Below are 24,518 nucleotides of genomic sequence, written 5' to 3' on the forward strand. Positions count from 1 at the left end.
ATACCCAATATTTGCATTTGGCTATTTCTAAATTGGCAACGACAGTGTCTGCATTGCACATTGAAGGAAGCAGAAACAAGTTAAGCTCGTTTTAGCAATTATACAGGCTCGATTTACATCATTACCCGTATACTGCAACAGTTTGAACCCCGGAGTACTTAATTCACATATTTTGTTTTTATAAACGTATGGTTCTTGAATATGAACTATGTTTATGTCCTCTTTCATCAGGAGAACTTTTAAGGCAGCACATGCAGCCTTACAATGATGAAGATTTATCTGGACGATCCGTAGGACCATCGAGATTTTAAACAACCGTCACATCAGCCGCTTCAATCGAGTCATCAAGAATGTCCTCTTCAGAGACCTCTGGTCCTCAAATGCGACTAGCTTAAATCGTCCTTGATACCAACCAGCCTCTTGGTGTCGAGGATCTGGGCCGGGAAACTTTTTTGTCGTTACCTTAGAAAAAGTTCGACTTGTCAGAGTGTCGCCACCTGTCGACCCGTCTACAGGTCGACTAATTGGGCCTAACTCTTGGTCATCGCCCAGATTTATAACTCCAGTCGATACCCGTCCACTGGGCCCTGAAGTTAGCAACCCAGTGGATGACTTGGAATTTCGCTGCATGGTGGCTTAATATCCCACAACACTTAATATCCCACAACACTTCAAATTCTTAGTAGGTACTTATTACGATGAGTTTATCGCTATTGAAAAACACATCCGTTCCGTTCGACGGTTGAATAAACTATCAGTGGGGACTCCCATTTAATATCAAGCGGTCTAAAGGGGGTTCTCATGAGAGCGACCCAGAAGGGCGGGGTAATGGGATCTAAAACATCTGGATCCCACGAAAATCGAGATAAGAATTAAGGTAACATCGATAGTAATTTCAGCAAATCTTGACGTGGTACGATTCTTTTTTTTTTTCTTGTTTTGTATGGTATCTGCTCCCGTAAACGACCAAGATCACCACGCCAGCTGACGCTAGGTCGAAAGACAAACAAACGTACCACGAACGGCGTTTACGGGCCAGAAAGTAAATGAAAGGTAATCCCATCGGCCTTATCGATATGAAAGTGAAAATTGCATCTAAATTATGACACCGACGAATAGAGTCACTTATAACATACAACAAGAGATGGCGCCCAACGTTAGGCTAGCTCGACATGCAAGTCTTGCGATGTCTAACTAACCTGCATCGCAATTGGCCTTCTTACGTCTAGATGGAAGTGTGAATGGCATCCATCTCCTGCGATGAGAAACTTTTGCGTTGTAAGGAAGAATTTTGTTTAGTATGTCAGTTGGTGAACTTTTTATGGGTTCTCAGCTTTGCGACTAAGCATTTCTGGATTTTCGGTAATTAGTTTACCTAATTATGAGATTTAAATTTTCATATTTTCCAGGTCTAGAGTGGAAGTTTTGTTTATGACTTCCATCTACTGCGCGAGGATTTTGATTACTTTTTCTCATTTTATATTTCTCTCACCAACACTAATGGTCAAATCTTGCTTTTGATTATATGATTAATTGCAAATATGTTGAAAATTAAGTACTTGGTTTCTTTTTTATCCAAATTTCTATACGATGTCTTGAGCGTAATATTTTATATTTTCCTCAATTGCGAACGTATTGAATTTGGGATGGCTGAATTTGCTGATTATACTATTCGATGTTACTTTGAAATTGAATCATATTTTCATAAACTTATGACTCTGCATATACCCGACTCTTGTTACCGACTAGTGAACTGACTGTTCTCTTAATCGATTGATTTGCCTTGAATTTACTTGGAATTTAGATTATTATTTTTTTTTTTATTATTATTTTCATCTATGGATTAAACCCTTACAGACTAATTTAATATATTACATTATATACATATTGTTTGTTAATATATCAAGTATTTAATAATAATGTTATCTTTTTCTTTACATTGTATTTCTCTTCTGACAAATCAAGATAATAATAACATTTATTGAATTCTTTACAAAGACGGCGAAGTGGATCGTTGTTTTCAAAGTTCGTTCGAAAGTATTCAATGTGGAGCAGTTCAAAGTTGCGGGTAGGTCTAAAGGGAACATTGAATGATATGCTGTTAATAAGGAACTCAGATTTAAATCTTCCGTTAATTAAATCAACCATAAAACAGATATTCAGCATGGTACGTCTACTTTTCAGTGTAGGTAATTTGATGAGCGATAGTCTTTCTTTGTAAGACGGCAAGGTTTCAGGTGTCCAGTTATTCCGACGTAAACAAAACAGTAAAAATTGTTTCTGAACAGATTCAATACGATTGCAATGAATTTGGTACTGTGGGTCCCAAATTACAGATCCATATTCCAGGATAGGACGCACAAGTGAAGTATATAAATTTCTTGTAACAAATGGGTCAGAAAATTCCTTACTCCAGCGCTTGACAAATCCAAATGATCCATAGGCCTTATTTACAGTCATAGAAATGTGAGATCTAAAATTTAGCATGCGATCCAAAAGTATTCCAAGATCTTTAAAGGATTCAACAGTTTCAAGCGTTGTGCCATTCAAGTTATAATTCGTGTCGATATAATTTAATCTATAAAAAGAGATATGCTTGCATTTCCTTATGTTCAGTTCCATCATATTTGATGAGCACCATCTGTACATGCTATTCAGATCAGATTGGAGTAAGGATTGGTCATCACTATTCCGAATAACCTTTATAATTTTAACATCGTCAGCATACATGAGAGTGTAACCATATTTAATGGCTGATGGAAGGTCATTTATAAATAAGCAGAACAATAGAGGGCCAAGATGACTGCCTTGTGGAACACCCGAAGGCACATGTATTGATTCTGAAATAATGTTATCAAATACTACAAATTGTGTACGATTCTTTAGATAACTTTCAAACCAGGATACCATTAATTCACTGAAGCCCATGCGATGCAGTTTGTACAGTAAAAGTGAATGGTTTACTTTGTCAAACGCCTTACTAAAATCAGTATAAATGACATCAGTCTGTAAACGATCTCTAAAGCCTTCATTAACCATTGTAGTCAATTCCAAGATATTTGTTATGGTCGAACAAGATTTACGGAATCCGTGTTGTTTAGGCGATAGAAGAGAGGAGACTTGATGATTCAAACTATCAGATATAATTTTCTCCAACAGTTTTGGAATAGCACTTAATTTAGCAATGCCTCTATAATTCATAATATCTGACTTGCTTCCATTTTTAAATAGCGGAATGATAAATGAATTCTTCCACAATGTAGGAAAGTGACCTGTGCGCAAAGATTCATTAAACAGAAATGAAAGAGCAGTCGAAAGAGAATGAGCACAATATTTGAGGATGTTACTGGGAATCCCATCAGGGCCCGGGCGATATGAACATTTTATCTTTTCCATATAACTCATCACAATATCAGGAGAAATAAATGGAGTAGTGAATGTCGAATATTCCTGTATCTTATATGGGTACGCATCAGATTGCTTGAAATCCTTATGGCAGTAAGTTGTTGCAAAGAACTTTGAAAACAAATAGATTCATTATCATCCCCTTCAACAGCACCATAGTGAAGGGTTCTTGGATACACATTTGATTGACGTTTAGAATTAACAAATCTGTAAAATGACTTTGGATTAAGCTTCAGTTCATTTTTAATTTTCGATAAATAATTGTTATAGGATTGTTTATTCCACAGGTTGTATTCTGAACGAGCAATTGAGTAGTTTGCATAGTCAGTCACAGATCCAGATTTTTTATACTTTTTATAAAGTTTATTCTTTCTATTCTTCAAGTTACGTAATTTACTGTCATTCCAAGGTGGACCAGTGTGAGAAGTTATTCGAATTAATGGAACAGATTGGGCTATGAATGAATTCAAAGTTTCATAAAATGTATTTATTGATTCATCAAGATTTCTCGCTGGTAAGATTTTATTCCAATCCACATTTAATAGTAATGAGTTCAGTTTTTCATAATCAGTTCTATTAAAAGAGAATATTTTATCAGTTTTCAATACGAGTTTATTTCGCATAGATCTCGAAAAAGACATATTTATATCCATACAGACAGTGGGATGATGAACATCTTCAGGATTAACAACGGCATTGACGCGTGATAAAAACACATCTTTTAGTTAATTTGTAAAAAATAAATCAAGTAATTTATTATTCGAATTTTGTATGTTGCTAATTTGAAAAAGACCATCTTTTAACAAGTTTTCAATAAATTCAGATTGATATCCATTTCTTAGCATTGGTACGGAGTAATTCATTTCCTCACAATATTTCCATGTAATAGATGGAATGTTAAAATCACCAGACAAAACAATCAAATCAGAGGATCTCGCAGTAGATAGGACCGATTGGATAGCAGTCAAATGAGCATTATAAACATCGTTACAAGAACCAGGAGGAATATAGGAGCAAGTCACAAACAATGAATTATGGCCGCACCTTATTTTCACTCCTATATATTCAATTTGAAGTTCATTTGGAATATCAATTTTTGATGAAGCAAATTTCGAAGAAACAGCAATTAGGACGCCGCCACCAGATTTCTTCAAACCAGTTGTGCGGTCACATCTATAAATTTGGTACTTGTCGCATAAGATTTCAGTATTTAAGATATTACTTTGAAGCCAGGTTTCAGTAAATATAATCAAATCATAATCAAAGCCAAAGCTATCCGTATATAGGTTGCATAATTTTGTGTTAAGTCCCCTAACATTCTGATAAACTAAAGTAAAATTCGTATCAGACAGGGTTTTATTCAGTTTTTTGATAGCTCAACGGGACGTGCAGGTAAACGGGCAACTCTATCTCTAAAAACAAATTCATGCACCACAGCTCTGTAAGGCCAAAATTCCGGATTGACCACTGTGTCAAAAATGTCCTCAGGTACGAAAATTTTGAATGATGACTTGTTCCTCCTCTCTACAAATTGCAGTTTAGATACCTTAATGTCTACATTTGCATTCAGTTTTGATTTTATGTAGTAATGAATATCATCCTCAGTTGTTTCTGGAGCAAAACGGGCAGCAAAAATGGTTTTCATTGGGGGTAAGACCCTTAAAGGTTTTGGAGCTGAACCAGCAGGCGATTGATTTGTAGGTGTATTAAAAGGAGAAAAGAATGCATTAGTATCAGTTAACACAGTAGCTGGTGCCACTACTGTTCCAGTGTTCAGTGAATTCGAATGCGACGGGGTAATAATAATAGGTGGAATAGGTAAAGGTGCAGTTTCAGCGTTGTTAGTAGGAATGACAACAGTCTCTGAATCCTGAATATTATTATTGGTGTTAACTAGTGTCGGAGAAATTGTTTCAATCTCATTGTTAGATGAATTCTTGTTAGATTTAGATTTCTTCCTTTTTCTGGAATTTTCAGTTGGTGATTGTAACACTATGTCCAAGTTTGAAGAATTATCAAGAATATTCTTATATTTTTTAAAGCGATCTGAGATCAAATCAAAATCCCTCGAAATATCATCGAGTCTGGCTCTACAGTTTTTAAAAAAGGTAAAAAACTCGCCATCAATATGTTTGCACTTTTCACAGCACCACCGCAGACCCTTATCTTCACGTAAGTTGTCAATTGTGCGTGCTGCTAATTGCGCACATTTTGAATGGTAACTTGTTGAACAAATCCAGCACGAAATCATTTGTTCATCCAATTTAGTGATACGACACGATGGTATAGGGCAAGCCATTTTTTCAATTTTTCTTAATAAGTCAAAGACAAGAATGTGGATACAAATATATTTCCAACAATTTCGCAATGAATATATATATGATTCAGACTTGAAATCAAATGTGAAATTTAATACGTAAAATCCAAAGTATACTTCTAGGCATATACAAAATCAGAGTTGAGTTTAGGTTAGCAAATTCAGTACTTAGCTATTTCAACAACCAGTGATTAGTACTTAGCCTGATCAACAACCACAGAAAAACTTTTGAAGTGAGCTTTTATCAATCAAAACAGAAGGAGAACAGTGGAATGACGTTTCGCTGGCCAACACTATTGAGTGAGGAGTAAGCTGACGTTTCTAATTTGTGTACTCACAGGTCAAAGCGCCTTTTCTCTTTGTTTACAGAAACCACGAAACAACAACAAAAACTGAAATATTTGTATTGCTTTCGATGGTTTGCAGTTTTATAAAACTTTATGAAAATACAGCTTTCAACACAAAACAGCTCAAACGAAATATGTCGAACAGAATGCAAAAGCTTTAGATCACGTTAAGCACCGGTTTTAGCACAAGTTAAGCGAGATATTCACAATGAAATTTTAATTTTAATTGGAGCAACTTGAAAACACGTCCAACAATGTAACAATGTTGACAATCTTTTTTTTTCATTAGATTTTGTTTGGAATTTGGTTTCGAGAATATTATTTCAGATTAATAATTTTGACGGGTCATTTGTCACTTCTCTTTGTTACACGCTAATTTAGTCACAATAGGCTTAAAAATAAATAATTAATTTTGGTTCAGGTATCCATTCCGGATTATCTTTTTGAAATCAATTGAATTTTTGGTCTAAATTAAAGTTCCTAACTAAAATTTAACTTATGTCATATTGATTATTTATTTCGAGTTTGAATTTGTTTCATTTTGTTTGATATACTTCAGTGAACAGTCCAGAATAATAGTCTTGTGATTTTGGCCACGATTTTATGTATTCGAATACATTTTTCTGAAAAGTAGATAGTTCATGTATCCCACCTATAACTATGAAGTATATTTTGTCTTGGCATTTATCATAAGATCGTGTATTCGTATAGAGTTTTGTAACTACCATACCGCCGTTGCGAGATATAAGCATTTATAACCTTTAGCCACAATTCCTTGCACCGATTTGTTTTTTTTACGTTTTACGATTACAATCTCATACTTTCACTTAGTCTTGATCACTTACTACAATTTTATTCTGTTCGAAATGTCCGATCCAACACAAGGTACTGAAAACTGTCATATTCCCAGAAATATTATGAATAATCAGGCAGTCGATGGTGCTGCTAGGGCAGCTGGTAGACAGGATAATCGGCATAACGAGCCAACATCTGGCAATGAAACTAGTCACCAGGAAGGAAACGCATCAGGCGGAACTAGGGACGGGGAAACTTCTATTACGCAACCACTTTTCAGACCAATCACTGAACGTGACGCAAATGAAAACACGGGAGTAGGTCTTAACAGTACAGGAGTATTCGAAGTAATGGAGGCTGCTGTTAGTGCAGCACAGGGATCAATGTTACAAATAATGAGGTCCGAAATGCGCTCAGCTGTCGCTGAGGCTGTCAAGTAGCAATTTCTTATTCATCAGCTCCGCCAAATACTCCTCATAATCATTCTAATGGTATTGATTGGCTGAAGTTGATGAGATGACAGGGCAAGGATGAAAGGGCGGCGGATTACATAGATTATGTTTCCAACCTTATAAATAAACTTAGTAAGCCGCTTTACGACTATGAAGTTGTCAATATTCTTAAGGCCGGTTTAAAATCCAAGTTAGCGTACATGATTTTTGGTACCCAATTGTAGCCTTGCTACAATCGAAATGTAGCAAGGCTGAAGAGTTATTAGATCGCGAGTTTCAACAAAGACCCAGATTCAACACAGTGGGTCGGAACGTAAATGAACTTTATGAGGCTGAAGTTGATGAGATCACGGAGCGGGTGGAAGAAATTCGTGTCAGGCAGAATCAGAATAGGGTTATTGGCGAAGACATATTTGAATGATGGAACTGTGGACAAGCGGGTCACACATTCCGGCGGTGCACTTCTGAGAACAGGTCATTGTTCTGTTTACGACACGGATTACCCGGTGTTACGGCCCCTCAGTGCGGGAGGTGTTAGGCGGGAAACGGAAGGGCGAACGTTACAGGTGTGGGGTCACATTCAAATCACAGCGCGAATTAGTTCATGACCAGGACAGACTTGTTTGACATGTTGAAGATAACGAAAATTCAACATGTCAAACAAACCCCACTATATTACCTGATAAGACGAAAATTACGACCAGACCGAATGTCATGAGACCATTCCACGAGCGCTTAGCAAATTATATCAGAGTAACGGAACGAATCTTTAATTCGGAAATCAACTGTCCCATCATTTCGAATCCTGTACTAAGGGCTCGTGAGCGATATCGACAGGGAGCATATCGCATCCACTAGACTTGCACAGGTCAATAACTCCGATCCCAGACCGTTTCGAGAATTTAGCGTGAATGGGAGGAAGTTTTCGGCAGGAATTCTGAGAAGCTGGCGAAAGATTTGAATTTGCGTATTATTCCAGTTTATAGATGCGGTGTAGGTACTGCAAATGGGCACAGGGCTGTGTGTGTAGGTAAAGTCGAGGTTGAGATTTGTTACGATGAACAGAAATATCCGTTTGAGTTTTATCTGGTACCCTCATTAGAAAATGAAATGTATTGTGGCGTGGAGTTTTAGAAGCGTTTCTCCATTCTTTTCCCGAGCATTTGCTCTATCGATATAGACAACAAAACACATTTTCTAACGAGCCGAAAACTTGAGGCTTTAGAGGAGGCGAAATCGCATTTCCTGGATTTCGAGAAACACGGGCTTAGTAAGACGTGGTTGGAGGAGCATGAGATTGATACATCTGATGCTATACCCATTAAACAGCGTCATTATCCGATTTCCCCGGCAGTAGAGAAGTTGATGTATGCGGAGCTTGATCGGATGTTGAGTTTGAGAGTCATAGAAGTCAGCAATAGCCCCTGGAATTCTCCCGTAACTCTGGTACGCAGAGGGGAGAAGAATAGGCCCTGCTTGGACGCTCGCAAGCTCAACGAGAAAACGGTCAAGGACGCTTATCCTTTCCCATACACCGACGCTCTTTTGGGACGTTTGCCATTTGGCAAATCCCTCTTGCTGAGGAGAGACCGAAGACTGCTTTTACAGTTTCTGGACGACCCCATTATCACTTCACTGTCATGCCTTTTGGGTTGTGCAATGCAGCCCAAATGTTATGCCTGTTGATGGATAAAGTGATCGTCCCGGAATTGCGTCAGTGTGTTTTCGTCTACTTAGAGGATTTACTAGTTGTGTCCCGGGATTTTGATACGCATGTGGCTCTATTGAGAAAGGTTGGCGATTTGCTGTCTCATGCAAATCTTGCCGTTAATCTTAACAAGTCCATGTTCTGTCAGAAGCAACTTCGATATCACGGATACATAGTGGGAGGAGGAAATTTGAAGGCCGATCCCGATAAGATCGAGGGCATCACAAAGATCCCCGTCCCAAAATGTACCCGAGATGTTCGTCGTTTCTTGGGACTTTGTTCGTGGTTTAGGAGATTTATCAATGATTTCGCAACGATCTCGGCACCCATAACACGCACGCTTAAGAAGTCTAAGGCATTCGTTTTCGATTCTGAAGCATTGGAGGCGTTCGACGGACTTAAGGCAGCCTTGACTACAAGTGCCATCCTCACTCACCCTGATTTTGAGAAAAGATTCTACGTCCAGTGTGACGCCTCAAATCTAGGTGTAGGTGCCGTGTTGTATCAAGTTGATGCAAATTGATTTGAAAGGCCCATAGCGTTTCACTCGGCTCATTTCTCAAGTGCTCAACGCAACTACAGCGTTACTGAACGAGAATGTCTGGCCGTATTGAGCGCGATTAGGAAATTCCGACCTTTTATTGAGTTGATGGACTTTACGGTAGTCACTGATCATAGTGCCCCCAAGTGGTTAATGAGCCAGAAGGATCTTAGTGGAAGGTTAGCGAGATGGAGCCCCCAACTTCAAGCTTTTAAATTCGACATCGAGCACAGAAAGGGAAGTCTAAATGTTGTGGCTGATACATTATCCCGTATACATGTTGACGAACTCAATATGTTCGATGGCGAGAAGCCTTGAATAGACATGAAGTCGGAGGAATTCCTTAGAGACTTTGGGTTCCGTCGGGTTTGACCCACAACATTATTGTTAACGCGCATGAACCGACTACGAATTTTGCTTCCCCGCATGGGCACAGAGACAGTGATTCCCGTGATTCCATGGCAGAAAATCTATATTGATTTTCTGCGACCATTTCCTAAATCTCGAAATGGGAACACATTTATCTTTATCACACTCGACCACCTTACGAAGTACGTTCTCCTCAAACCGATGCGCAATGCTACCTCATCGGCGTTGCTAATGTTCTTGGAGTCTGAAGTCTTTCACAAATCTGGTGTGCCGCAACGGATGCAGACATATTCGCAACGCAGTATATTCTCCGCAGGCAGATGCGTCCGAAAGGGTGAATCGGTCGATTATTTCCGCGATTCGAGCGTTCGTGACCGATGATCAGCGTGACTGGGATCGACATTTTTCTGCGGTGGAATGTTCTCTAAGATCGACGTATCACTCTGCTACGGGATTTTCACCGTATTTCTCACTATTGGGTTTGAATATGATAACTCATGCTAGCGCTTATAGCTTGATGGAAAAATTGGGGGCCCTAGAAGAGGGTGACATAGAGGTGCTACCAAAATCCAACGTTCTCCAAATAGTTAGCAACACGGTGAAACGGAGACTACATGATGCGTATGAGCATAAGTGTAGGAAGGCCTCTGGGGAGGGGGCTTAGACCCCCCAGAAAAAATTTAGCCCCCCCAGAATTTGAAAACCTATTTACGATTTTACATTTTGATAAAAATTAAACAAGTATATACAACCGCACAAAGTTCCGCTAAAGACTTTCATGCACAATCGAATTTCTTGGGTTGTGGTAGCAGTTGCCGATGGCAATGTTTGAAGTCTGATATTTATGAAATAGAGCTGTGATTGAACTTATGGTTTAGTTGAATAACTAACAGCATGTTTCTTTATGTCGAACGAATTCTATCGATCGACTGAAATGCATAGAAACAGCTGTTTTTTGGTTATAAATTCAGCTGTTTGTTTCCATTTTAGTCGATCCACAGAGCTCATTCGACATACAGAAACAGGCTGTAAAGCTCCTTTATTATATTGTTTAGTCATCTTAATTAAAAAATAGTAATTGGTATTAAAACTATTCTTTCATAAATTAATATCTTAATAATGCTGCAAAAAAGCGTCGCCAAAAAAGAAGTGAAAATGTTCTTTTTGGGTCCGGAAGTGGTGCAAAATTGGCGGAGAAGCGATGAATGTAATAGGAACTCGTCATAGAACGATTGTCCACCGTTTCAACAGCCGTTGCAATAAATTTGCATCACTTCTTACGGTGTGATCCGAATTCAGATTTTTGAATGTGAATTAAAAAATTGTGATATTTTCCCAAATAAATAATTTTTATTTATTCGTTTTTTTTTTTTTGATTTTTGGTCGACCTTTTGTTAGAATTATATAAATATTTATAAAGACCTCGAGCTTCAAGAAACATTAATTTATAATAATTTTTATATTTTTTTATGATTTTTAATGCATTCTAACGCCCAGCAAAAAAAATGGGAAGTTCTTCCAAAGGCACAACTTTAAAAGCACTTCCAGAAGATGCCCTCCCAATGATGTTCTTTATTTTAACTACCCAGGAAGTTTTTTTAATTCAATTTTTTATAACTTGGTTTTTTCATACTTTTAATAGGTAATTTTAACTTTTTTTGTTTCAAATAGGTTAAAAACAGAGTAAGAATTTATAAAATGGTAAAAATCATTTAAATTTTGTAGAGAAAAATGCTAAATCCAATCTGAAAAAATTGTGAATTTTTGAAAATATTTGAGGTTAAACGTTTCCGACAAGCGTTAGAATCCATTAACAATTATAAAAATTATTTATTTGACAAAATATTACAGAATTTCTTAATTTACATCCAAAACATTGAATTCGGATCACACCTAAAGAAGTGATGCAAATTCAATGCAACGGCTGTTGAAATGGAGGACTTCCGTCCTATGACAAGCTCATGTTAAATTCATCGCTTCTGCGTCAATTTTGCACCACTTCCGGATCCAAAAAGAACATTTTCATTACTTTTTTGGCGACGCTTTTTTGCTGGGCGCTTGTTTGAATATTTTCAAAAATTATCGATGTTTCTATAATGGAAAATTGTCTAGCTACGCTAATGCGTATGAGAGGAGTGCCACGAGGTACAATACACAATCTCGTGAGATTCGTTTTCTACCCGGTAAGGAAATTTTACGTAGAAACTTTGTACTTAGTGATGCAGCGAGAATCATCAATGCCAAACTTTGTATGTTAAAAAGTTTGTACGAAGCAGGGTAGTGAAACAGACTGGTAGGCACTTATACGAGCCGGAGGATTTGAAGTGAAAACCAATCGGAGTTTACCATGCCAAAGACCTCCAGCATATGGTTCCGGCTAGGTAAGCGCTCTGTCAATTCTTCTGCATGTTGTCTTTCACCGACATTCATTTCTTGGTATTCATCTCTTCAGTCGATATTAGTTTTCGATGCTTTTAGTGTATCAAGATTATTCACATTTTAGGAATTTGAAAGATTATCGACAATATTTCCTCGATGGAAAGAAGGGAAAAATAAATTGAAAGTTCATTGATTTCATTATGTGTTAGAAGTAGGAATCAATTACAAAAATTGATCGAATCAATTAAATTTTCAATAATTGTTTTTATTGTTGTCGATAGTCGGGATTTTTATTTCCGCGTATGAAGATATTTATATCGAGGATTGTTCGAATAATTTGTTAGAAATTCGTGTGTGACGAAACAAAATGTTTTTTCCGGTGTAACTAAACATTTACCATTGAATTGCCAATCGCGGTTTACGCTCTGATTAATTTTACGTGCATTTTACGCGAATTTTCATTATCGTTGGTGGACATGTTCCAAAATTCAAGTTTAGTTATAATTTAACAATAACGACGAACTTCGCGCGATTTTAATTCACTTATCAAATATAAGTGAAGACAAGATTTAATTGAATTCACCTTTGTGAATTCGGTGAATTCAATTCACTAGGTCGCCTATTACTTTTTTATCTGATCTGCGGATAAGTTTAAATTTGTACGCACCACCATTTTTCCAATGATTCTCGGTTTTTTAATTATTTTCGAAAAGTTTTGAATTTTCGGTGAATTTCCGCGAAGTATAGATTTCCGTTAGTGAAGTTGCAGATCTGTGTAGACAAGAGTATTTGTTGTGTTTCCATCAGAAATTTTGTACAGTGTACCTTATGTTTACGACGATTTTCAGATCGTCAGCACACACAAAAATATATTGTTTCAATCACGAAAATTGATTGTATCAATTTTCAATCCCATTTTAAACTGACTTTAGTTTTCCAAGTTTGAATGAGAGAGGTTGATGGCATCAATTAATATGTTAACTGAAAGCCTAAAAACTTTCAATTACTTTCTTGATGTTTCGAGTTCGATGAGAAAGTCAATTATATAATTTTTTTTGGCTTCAGTTAACTTTTTAATTGAGAAAAATTTTGATGATAATTTTCTGTGAAGTTCATAATTTCTCTTATTCTCCGGTTGGTATGACTTCTCGGAAAGATCTTTGTATTTTGATGGTTATGACCAGGCAATTTTAACGGGAAACTTCATTTTCCTCCAAGGGGATATGCGGATGACTTGGCCGGTTATTATACACAGGGTCGCGGTCCTTCCCCACGTCATCATTGTGGCCAGGAACACCAAGTTGACTTCCCGATCAAGTTGACCTTCGGCAAACCCGATCGGGCTTGTTCTGTCAACTTTTGGCTCTTGCAAATTGGTTCGATTGTCTGACGGCAATTCTTTCGTAAGTCATGCTGTGAACCCCACATGGCGGAGACATACGCGAGCAAATAGTTTACGGTGACAGGTGGCATTGTCGCATGGTTGATTTTGCTTCGACTTTTTGGCTATCTGGCCACATCTTGCGAGGTGGGAGGCGTCTTATTTGCAAATTTTCAACCACTTGTTGCGGTAAGTGCGGACCTCTGGTGTAGACAGTAAATTAGTCAAATTGGATTATAGGTTACACGGCCGCCCATGTGGAATTGTGCGCGTTTTGGTCAGTTGTTCATGGTGAGTAATTTCAACACCATTGTAAGGCCTTGAATGACAAAGGATTTAATTCGCGGTTTATGCTTCATTTTGTGTAGAACTACGTAAGAATTTATAACTATATTACTCATCTACATTTGCCTGTTTGGACACGCGAGATATAACCTCCGAGAACACCTTTTGTTCATTAATATGCGAGGCCACGCTTTTCGGCAGAATTATTTTGCATGGTCTCCAACACCGACCATTGTGTGTAAACGTTTTAACACAACACGTGATAGAAGTGGGCCCAGTGTTCTTGATCGTTGGGAGAAACTTTTACTTTGCAATTTACTGGGCACGCCGACAACGAGATTGTTCTCGTAATCAAGTGGGACTTTGACGACTCGTCAATAAAGGTTATTTCCACTTAACACTTATGAGCCAACAACATTTCAAAGGAAGTTATCCTAGTAATAGTTTGTGACTAAGGCCAAAATAGTCACGCCACAAACAACACGACGTCATCTAATCCCACGCATCCAAGTCATCAACCAGTTAAAATCGAGTGCACATCCACGTGGTCAAGAACGAACGAAGAAATTGGCTATCACCATCATCAGTTTTCAACATAACCATTATATAGTGAAGTTGATTCACTGTCATCATTATGAGTATACCCCACCGATTCCATTTGGATAAACAGCCATCATCATCAAGGAAGCCTTAATCACCTCAGTATAGCTTCTCACCACTCTGACCATACATACCCGGATAGCAACAACCCCTGTGTACAAGCAACGTCAACCATCTGTACACCAGTAAATTTCGCCATCTGTACACCGGTAGCAGCAACTCTAGTACAGACATCAAAGTGGGATATTCGTCTATCCATCAATATCAAGACATCCAGGAATTAAGGCATAATCAAGATAAGTACAGGGCGGGACAGACTAATTTCCAACACCTGCGGGTATCAGCTCGACTCTCGACCGTTAAAAGTGAGGGCCGTGTGAAGTACTCGTACACCCAGAAAAAAGTGCCTTCGAAACTAAAGGAAAAAATTTTTATCAATATGGTTTATCCATTTTATTACCATTAAGGTAAATTTTTGTGACAAAAAATTAAATTTACTCGTTTCAGTAAAAAAATCCTAAACTATAAGCAGTTAGGAATAGTTCAGTAACTAGAATAAGGCATGGCATTTTACTCATACTGTTTTCTTCGCTGGGTATAAGAATTTACTACTGAACAAGAACATTTTATTCACCGATAACAAAGCATTCGTAAAAATAAACAAAATCCGAACTAAAACCAAGTTTCCTCAAAATTAGTAAAATTTCTTATAAAATGATAATTGCGACTTCCTTTATAATAGAAAGTTTTTCATACATACGAACAACACTTGGTATAGAAAAATATTTTAGTTCATTCGTACTAAGAAGTATACAATGCTTTCAAAACTTAAAGAAACACACTTGTTAGAATATAGGAAATTTTCCTATATTTCTATTGTCTACCTGTAATCGATACCTGTCATCGTAATCGATGTGTATGCGCGTGGGTGTAATCGATATGTTTGCGCGTGGGTGGTTTTTATACCCTCCACCATAGGATGGGGGTATATTAACTTTGTCATTCCGTTTGTAACACATCGAAATATTGCTCTAAGACCCCATAAAGTATATATATTCTGGGTCGTGGTGAAATTCTGAGTCGATCTAAGCATGTCCGTCCGTCCGTCCGTCTGTCCGTCCGTCCGTCCGTCCGTCTGTCCGGCTGTCCGGCTGTCCGTCCGTCTGTGGAAATCACGCTAACTTCCGAACGAAATTAGCTATCGACTTGAAACTTGGCACAAGTAGTTGTTATTGATGTAGGTCGGATGGTATTGAAAATGGGCCATATCGGCCCACGTTTACGTATAGCCCCCATATAAACCGATCCCCAAATTTGGCTTGCGGAGCCTTCCGGAGCAGCAAAATTCATCCGATCCGGTTGAAATTTGGTACGTGGTCTAAGTATACGGTCTCTAACAACCATGTAAAAATTGGTCCATATCGGTCCATAATTATATATAGCCCCCATATAAACCGATCCCCAGATTTGACCTCCGGAGCCTCTTGGAGGGGCAAAATTCATCCGATCCGGTTGAAATTTGGTACCTGATGTTAGTATACGGTCTCTAACAACCATGCAAAAATTGGTCCATATCGGTCCATAAATATATATAGCTCCCATATAAACCGATCCCCAGATTGACCTCCGGAGCCTCTTGGACGAGCAAACTTCATACTACCCGATTGAAATTTGGTACGTGGTGTTAGTATATGGTCTCTAACAACCATGCAAAAACTGGTCCATATCGGTCCATAATTATATATAGCTCCCATATAAACCGATCCCCAGATTTGACCTCCGGAGCCTCTTGGAGGGGCAAAATTCATCCGATCCGTTTGAAATTGGGTACCTGATGTTAGTATACGGTCTCTAACAAGCATGCAAAAATTGGTCCATATCGGTCCATAATTATATATAGCTCCCATATAAACCGGTCCCCAGATTTGAACTCTGGAGCCTCTTGGATGAGCAAAATTCATCCGATCCAATTGAAATTTAGTACGTGGTGTTAGTATATGGTCTCTAACAACCATGCAAAAATTGGTCCATATCGGTCCATAATTATATATAGCTCCCATATAAATCGATCCCCAGATTTGACCTCCGGAGCCTCTTGGAGGAGCAAAAGTCATCCGATGCGGTTGAAATTTGGTACATTTCGTTAGTATATGGCCTCTAACAGCCATGTAAAAATTGTCAAATTTTATGTAAAAGTTTTGTAAAAAGTTTATTTTTATAGCAATATTTGACAACATTTTATTTCCATAGAAAATTTTGTCAAAATTTTATTTCTATAGAAAATTTTGTAAAAAATTTATTTCTGTAGAAAATTTTGTCAACATTTTATTTCTATAGACAATTTTGTCAACATTTTATTTCTATAGAACATTTTGTCAACATTTTATTTCTATAGAAAATTTTGTCAACATTTTATTTATATAAAAAATTTTGTCAAAATTTTATTGCTATAGAAAATTTTGTCAACATTTTACTTCCATAGAAAATTTTGTCAACATTTTATTTCTATAGAAAATTTTGTCAAGTTTTTATTTCTATAGAAAATTTTGTCAAAATTTTATTTCTATAGAAAATTTTGTCAAACTGAATTATATACGTATTTAATCGGCCTTTTTTTTGTTTAATATATACCCCTTATGGACTAACTTACAATTTAGAAGACAGTGTTAAAAAGTTTTACGATACCTTGCCATCGGCAAGTGTTATCGCAACCCAAGTAATTCGATTGTGGATGACAGCCTTTAGTAGAAGTTCCTACGCAATCCATATTATAAAATAATATAATAAATAACAAATAAAATATATAAAATATTTGTTATTTTAAATTAGTGAGAAAAATGTTCGTTTTTTGAAAATAAATCTATCAATGTTCGTGATGGTGTATAAAGAAAGAAAACACCAGCAGAATAACAACTCTTTCATTTGTCTTCATTTTGGCAGCAACTTATTAAAAGTTAAAAGTACAAGAAGAAGAAAAAGTGCGTTTCACAGTTGATATCACATGGAAATTGGAAATAGTGGAATAATAAACCAATATTTCAAGGACAGTCGATGCTGTTGATTATTAATAAATATATTCAATATATTAATAAAACATGTCTTTTATTGAAGATAAAATTGCTTATATAAATAAATAAAATTGTATTTAAAAACGAAGGTAAGCAGTTCTGATTATGAAGTAAAAGTTTTACCACAAATGAATGAAAAAATTTCAATAAAATCATTCCATATATGAATTCAAATCAGTTAAGTTTTTTCATTCTGTAGTATAGTGGTACATAAATATAGGAAAATGTTAACTAATATATGGAATGCATTATACCTAATTTCTACGAAAATCACATCGTTCAAACAAATAAAAATGTCTTTGGCGCTATACGAAGTTCAACTTTCTTCGCAATGAGTTCATTTTAACTTAAATATGGGGTCACTTTTTCTGGGTGTATGTAGAGGATGAGCGTTTTTCAAACGCAACAACTTTTCAGTTTGAGGGTAAATATAATATTCAACATAAATTCAACTTGACTTGAAACAGCTCATCTTCAACACATGTTCAAATTGTTTGCGAATTACTTCCAATTTGCCAAAATGTTGATGAAATCTTTGAAAAGGTGATGAAGATAATATGAGAAAACTTTGACAAAACACTACCCTAAAATGCAACGAAAAAAACCATGTGGTTTTCAATACGTATTTGTGCAACGAAGTTCGTGGTCAATTGGAAGAAATAAAAAATTGGAAAATTTTAGACAAATAACTGAATTTACTCCAAATAGTTTATAATAATAGGTAACTGAAAATAAAAAATGAAATAAAACTTTACGGAAGTCACTAAATGTATATGTCTTTGTAGAAAACTAAAATTATGGATTCTACGTTCTTGAAAACTTAAAAAGCTGACCGATGAAAAAAGTTGGACAATTGCTTAAACTGCTTCAAATAGTTTATAATAATTTAAATCTCTAAATTTAAATCTCTTTGCAGAAAACTAAAATCTTTGGATGCTATATTCTTGCAAACATTAAGAAGCTGACCAATGAAAAATGAATGGCTTATCGACAAGAAAAAGTCTCCAGAAACATTTCAAAGTGCGACCAATTAAATTGTTAAAAACAACAAATTGTTAAAATCAACAATTTCTGGATGAAAATGTGCATTAGGTAGGGTCACGGCCTAAGGCAAAAAAAAAAGTTGATGCAGTCACCCCCCAGTTTTGTACCATATTTGAAGACAATTTCAGAACACGAAAACTTTTGTTTTTCCGTGCACCCTACGACCCCCCGAAATACAATTTACTGTGCTGTGTCGTCATTTGAAGTCCGATCGAAAAGAAACGCATATCGTTGTTCATGGTTGATCAGGGGCTATATTTCGTGCATTGGTCATTTTTGACTCCGACGTCAAATTTGATTTTTAATTTTTTTATTTCGCTTCGTATACCCCTATTATGCCCATTTCTTATAACCATTATAAAGATCTTATCAAAATATGAAACTTTTGCTTTGGAAGTATTTAATTATATTCATAAACAAAAAAGTTACAGAGATTTTAAAAAGTCAATAGGTCACCCTACACCATCAAATAGCTTTTGCTGTGTTGTCATGATATCCGATCGAAAGCACATGCACATCGTTATTCATATCTACGAAATTAATTTGAAAGGTATTTAATACACACAAACTGTTTATCTGTAAATTTCTAACCGTATCATTGTATACATACTCGTTGTGTGCACTATGGCATTTTCAGCGTTATGCAAAGTGCATGTGTTTTTGCTAGAACAATTTGAGAACAGTAGGCTCTCAAATTGTTCTAGCAAAAAATCTAACAAACACTTTCGCTACATGATTTCTTAAGTCTGTCCATATTTTTGTGAGAGAAGGCTGTTGATAGTATTTGAAAAAAGTGAAAACAAAATGAAATTCGAAGCTCGGGTTATCGACAAAACTAAATTACCAACAAATCATCAAGTTATTGAATTCCTTTCATATTTAAAGAAAGCAGGTTAAAAATGAATCTACTAGTCATGTTACAGACGATAAACGATTGGGTTATATAATATCCAAAATTAAAAGTCGCCAACAACATAGTAAACTTGATTCTAGACAGGATTTGTTATAAATTAATTCTAAAAAGTTGTTAGCCGCATAATAAAATTGTACAATTAATAAACATGAAATGTACTCAAATCAAATACAAATCTAATCTAATATTTTCTTCTTTAAAGTATTTACTCATGTGACAACATTGCTCACCATTGTGAAGATGACAAGAAAACGCAAAAAAAAATACGGCGTAGTCAGATGTTGAAAGGCAGAAATTTAACCAATGTGTAAGCAGCATAACGATCTTCGTAATTTTCCACAATTCCGTTACCACTTACTTTTATTGTTAGATTGATTGTTAGATTTTAAAACAGTAGGCTCTCAAGTTGTTCAAGCAAAAACACAAGAACTTTGCATAACGCAGAAAATGCCGTAGTGCACACAACGAGTATGTATACAATGATACGGTTAGAAATTTACAGATAAACAGTTTGTGTATATTAAATACCTTTCAAATTAATTTCGTAGATGTGAATAACGATGTGCATGTGGTTTCGATCGGATATCATGACAACACAGCAAAAGCTATTTGATGGTGTAGGGTGACCTATTGACTTTTTAAAATCTCTGTAACTTTTTTGTTTATGAATATAATTAAATACTTCCAAAGCAAAAGTTTCATATTTTGATAAGATCTTTATAATGGTTATAAGAAATGGGCATCATAGGGGTATACGAAGCGAAATAAAAAAATTAAAAATCAAATTTGACGTCGGAGTCAAAAATGACCAATGCACGAAATATAGCCATTGATCAACCATGAACAACGATATGCGTTTCTTTTCGATCGGACTTCAAATGACGACACAGTACAGTAAATTGCATTTCGGGGGGTCGTAGGGTGCACGAAAAAAAAAAAACTTTTAGTGTTCTGAAATTGTCTTCAAATATGCTACAAAACTGGGGGGTGACTGCATGAACTTTTTTTCGCGACCCTATCTAATGTGCATCACATCGTTTAATTTATATCCTATTATCAGTTTAAAATGGATATTTTGTGAATTCCTTATGCTGAAAATCTATTATAACACGCGGTCCAGCACGTTCTAATTTCAAATTTCCCGCATATTAATAAATTTTAATGCTGTTTTATGATACCAACAGGAAGGAAATCGAATTATCAATGCGAAAGTGTTTACAAATAATGTGTAAGATATTTAAAGTTTTGTTCTTATTTGTTGATATGTTTAATAAGATTATTTTTCAATTGTTATTGTAGTGTATTATGTAGTGTAGTGTATTATTATATATTTTATTTTGACGAAAATTAATAAATTGTACAAAATTCATAGAATTTTGGCTTTAACTTTCAATTTGAAGTGGGGATATCATTCATACAAATGTTGGTTGAAAAGTATTTGCAACGATGTTAATGTTTAATTTGACTCGCATCGAAAATTGTTTGAGAAATTATTGAGTAGCGATGCATTTCAATTTGAGGATAAAACTTGGGAAATTATTGCTAATGTATTCAATTTTACTGTTGAGGGTAATGTCTATTTTTTGTTGAGAACGCGATTTTCTCAACAATTTATAAACTTGAATTTTACACTAATCCTTTGAAAAAATGTTTGCAAAATTGTTGCAATTTAGCATTTTTCAAACGTTTGTGTTTATTGGGTACTCATATTTATTTATTTATTATATGATAAAGGAATCAGTATATATTATCTTAACTCGTCCATATACTTAAGAGTTGTGTTTTTTTATACCCTAAACCACATAGTGGTCAGGGTATAATAAGTTTTTTTTTACTGAACTACACCACAGACACCTAAGATTTTATTGAGATTTAAACTTTTCATAACGGTTTAAAATAATTCCATCTGTAAAATCGATCGATCTATGGCATAATCCGAAATCTCTGTGTCTACGGAAACATTCGATATAAGCTTTGTTTTTATTTACTCATAAGTCATTATATACATATGTACTCAGTCAGAAAAAAACCATCGGAAAAGCGTTGTAAAAGCATTGTAGGCGGTTGATACACGGTGGAAAAAAACGTTTTTACAACCCCAAAATGATAACATCATTCTACGGTGTATCGATCGTATTTAACAACGTTTTCAAAGCGTCATGAAAACAATATTTTATACGCTTTTTCGATTGTTTAACGAACGCTTTGACAACCCCAAAATGATAACATCGTTATACGGTGTATCGATGGTTTTTACAACCAATAAAAAGCACTGAAAATTTAAATTGAAGCTTTTAATTTGACTATATATTTTCCATTCAAAAAACCAAAGGTACACTAAAAAAGTGAACCCTCGAGGACACTAAAGTCACTTTAACTCTACTTTATCTCATGAACTTATTGTGTTTTGTGAAAGTAAGGGAATTACATTAATAATTTTTTTTTGCGTAGGTTGGTTAAATGGACTAAAAAAGGGGAAAAGTTATTCACAAATGTCCCTATTTCAAACAAAATACTTAAGAATTTCTTAAAATTTGTACATTTTACCCCAAATGTGCCAAAAGAACATTCTTGCAATTTTGAACTCCAATCTTTTCCTTCAAACAACGAAATTATCTTTAAAATGTGAAAAAAAAATTATTTTGTCTAAAAAATTTCTTGAATTAGTCGAAAAATATCTGTGGACTTATGACAAAACCTCATAAGACGAGGTAGAACAAAAAAACAAATAAAAATAAATGCTTATTTAACTTCAGTTGTGTCGTTTTTTAGTCAGATTATGATCAGGATTCAATGCGACAAAACACATTGATGTGTTTCTTTTTTTGTTTGTTTGTTTTGTTTTTTTTTTTTAATAAAATTTGATATGACAAAAAAATCGGTAAATCCTAAATTTCTCTCAAAATAAGCTATCGAAAAGATCTGTCACATAAATATTAAACATTTTCCAGATCTTTTCTACAGAAGTTTTTGAGACCCCATATAGGTGTATTTTCGATTCCCTGTAAAATTGATACGCACACAGATACGCTCTTATATTTGTGAAATCAGCGTTTAGTTTAGTTAAAAATTTGTACAGTTGACTAAATTTGTAAAATTTACCAAAATTGTTCTTCCTGGTAGGTTCACTGTTTTTTTAGTGTACATCTTCAATTTATATGAAAAATGAATATTATCCTATTCTAAATCAATTCATATCAACAGCAATACCTCCATTATTCATAAAAAAAACCTTAAGCATAGAAAATATACTTTTAAAAAACCGTCAATTAATTTGTTTAGCAAGCGTTGTTTCAACGTTAGTTTCCAACGTTGTTACAACGCTCAATATTTATAACCATCATGAATTTCTGACTGGGTATGTATATAGAACGAATCTGAAATTTTATCTTTCACTATTCATATAGTTAAAATACCCTTAATTATACTACCTTAGTATTGTTACGAATTTGATATTTCTAGATTTAAGTTTATTTAAATTAGTTTCCGTTAATTTAAATTTCAAATTGTAACGATAAAATTACATCATGTTAGAGTCATTTCTTTATTTTCTAGTACTTTCGTCTTTTGTGTTCTTAGTTTTCCAATCGTTGATGAGAAGTTTCTACACATTGAAAGAAAAATGTCAGAGCTGGAAATTAAAGGTGGACCAGTGCGCGTTATCGAGGGCTCGAAAACCAAACCTCCTGGTTTCGATGGCTCAACTTCATTTGATGTCTTCAAATTCCAATTCGAAATGGTTGCTTGTAGAAATTCGTGGAACGACAATGACAAAGCAATGGAACTTCTATTGGCATTAAAGGGCAATGTCGCTGATGTGATACAAAGCATTCCCGCTGCCTCTAGAAATAATTATAATGAAGTAATAGTGGCACTTCAACGTAAGTACGGCGGAGAACATAAGCAAGACATCTTCAGAATGGAATTAAGAGGAAGAGTCCAGAAGTCAAATGAGGTTGGTGCTTTTGACATATCCAGGAGAAAGTCATCCACTTGTGGACCGCATCAAGATCGAGACCTTTGTGAATGGAATTAGAGACCCTGATATAAAATGTGCAACATATGCGTCACAAAAGGCTACATTCGCAGAAACAGTAACATTTGCACTTGCACAAGAAACTGCGAGATTGTTGGCACGATCTCAAATTCACAAGGTACGCAGAGTGGAGACCGAGCAAGATGAATCAAATTCCGTGATTGACTCAGTGAAAGAAGCCGTTAAGCAGGCAATGCAAGAAATGAAGCAGGCGACAACTAAATCCAGAATAAAGTGCTATAACTGTGATAAGCCTGGACATGTTGCTCGTGAATGTAAAGCACGTCGTAAGCGATCAAGATCGAAATCGCCTTCACCACCAAACAATAGCCATATGTGGGTGAACCCACAGTCCAGTGATTCACATTTAAACTAAATCGAGCTAGTTCAGCGGGACTAGAGCTGGCTCCCTCATGTGATGGCCCCACAATCTCTATAGCAATAGTTCAACAGAAAAATAACAAATTGACTATTGCGGGTGGTATTAATGGATACAAGCGAACTTTGACGTTGGATCCGATTTAGTAAGAGGAAAAGTTACACCACTAATTGGAGTCAGACTACGCACGGCTACAGGTGAACCCGCAACTGTATATGGAAAGGTTCCTGTAAAGTTAACCATTGCAAACAAATCCCTTAATTATGAATTCATTGTGGCCGATATAGTGGACGAAGTTATAATTGGAGCGGATTTTATGATTGCTTGACCTGGTGCGATATCGAAATACCGGTAAACGTGGGCTACAGTGAGGATACACCTGTCAGATATTTGACAATGAGCCAGCCAGAGTCAATACCACCAAATGCCGAAACAATTATATGGGTTTCTATGAATGGAGATTGTGAAGTCGGAAAATTGTGGGTTGTTGAACCAGCAG

The 24,518-nt window shown here is 35.8% G+C and overlaps 1 long non-coding RNA gene across 1 annotated transcript; it reads left to right on the plus strand.

The window, feature by feature from the left end:
* Window positions 1-13,853: 13,853 nt before the first annotated feature.
* Window positions 13,854-15,257, plus strand: LOC142221629 (uncharacterized). Its single transcript, XR_012718156.1, has 2 exons — window positions 13,854-13,985; window positions 14,063-15,257. It is a non-coding gene; the product is annotated as an uncharacterized LOC142221629 (long non-coding RNA).
* Window positions 15,258-24,518: the final 9,261 nt, after the last annotated feature.

The sequence above is a fragment of the Haematobia irritans genome, chromosome 1 (genome assembly GCF_050003625.1).
Source record: "Haematobia irritans isolate KBUSLIRL chromosome 1, ASM5000362v1, whole genome shotgun sequence".
Classification (NCBI taxonomy): Eukaryota; Metazoa; Arthropoda; class Insecta; order Diptera; family Muscidae; genus Haematobia; species Haematobia irritans.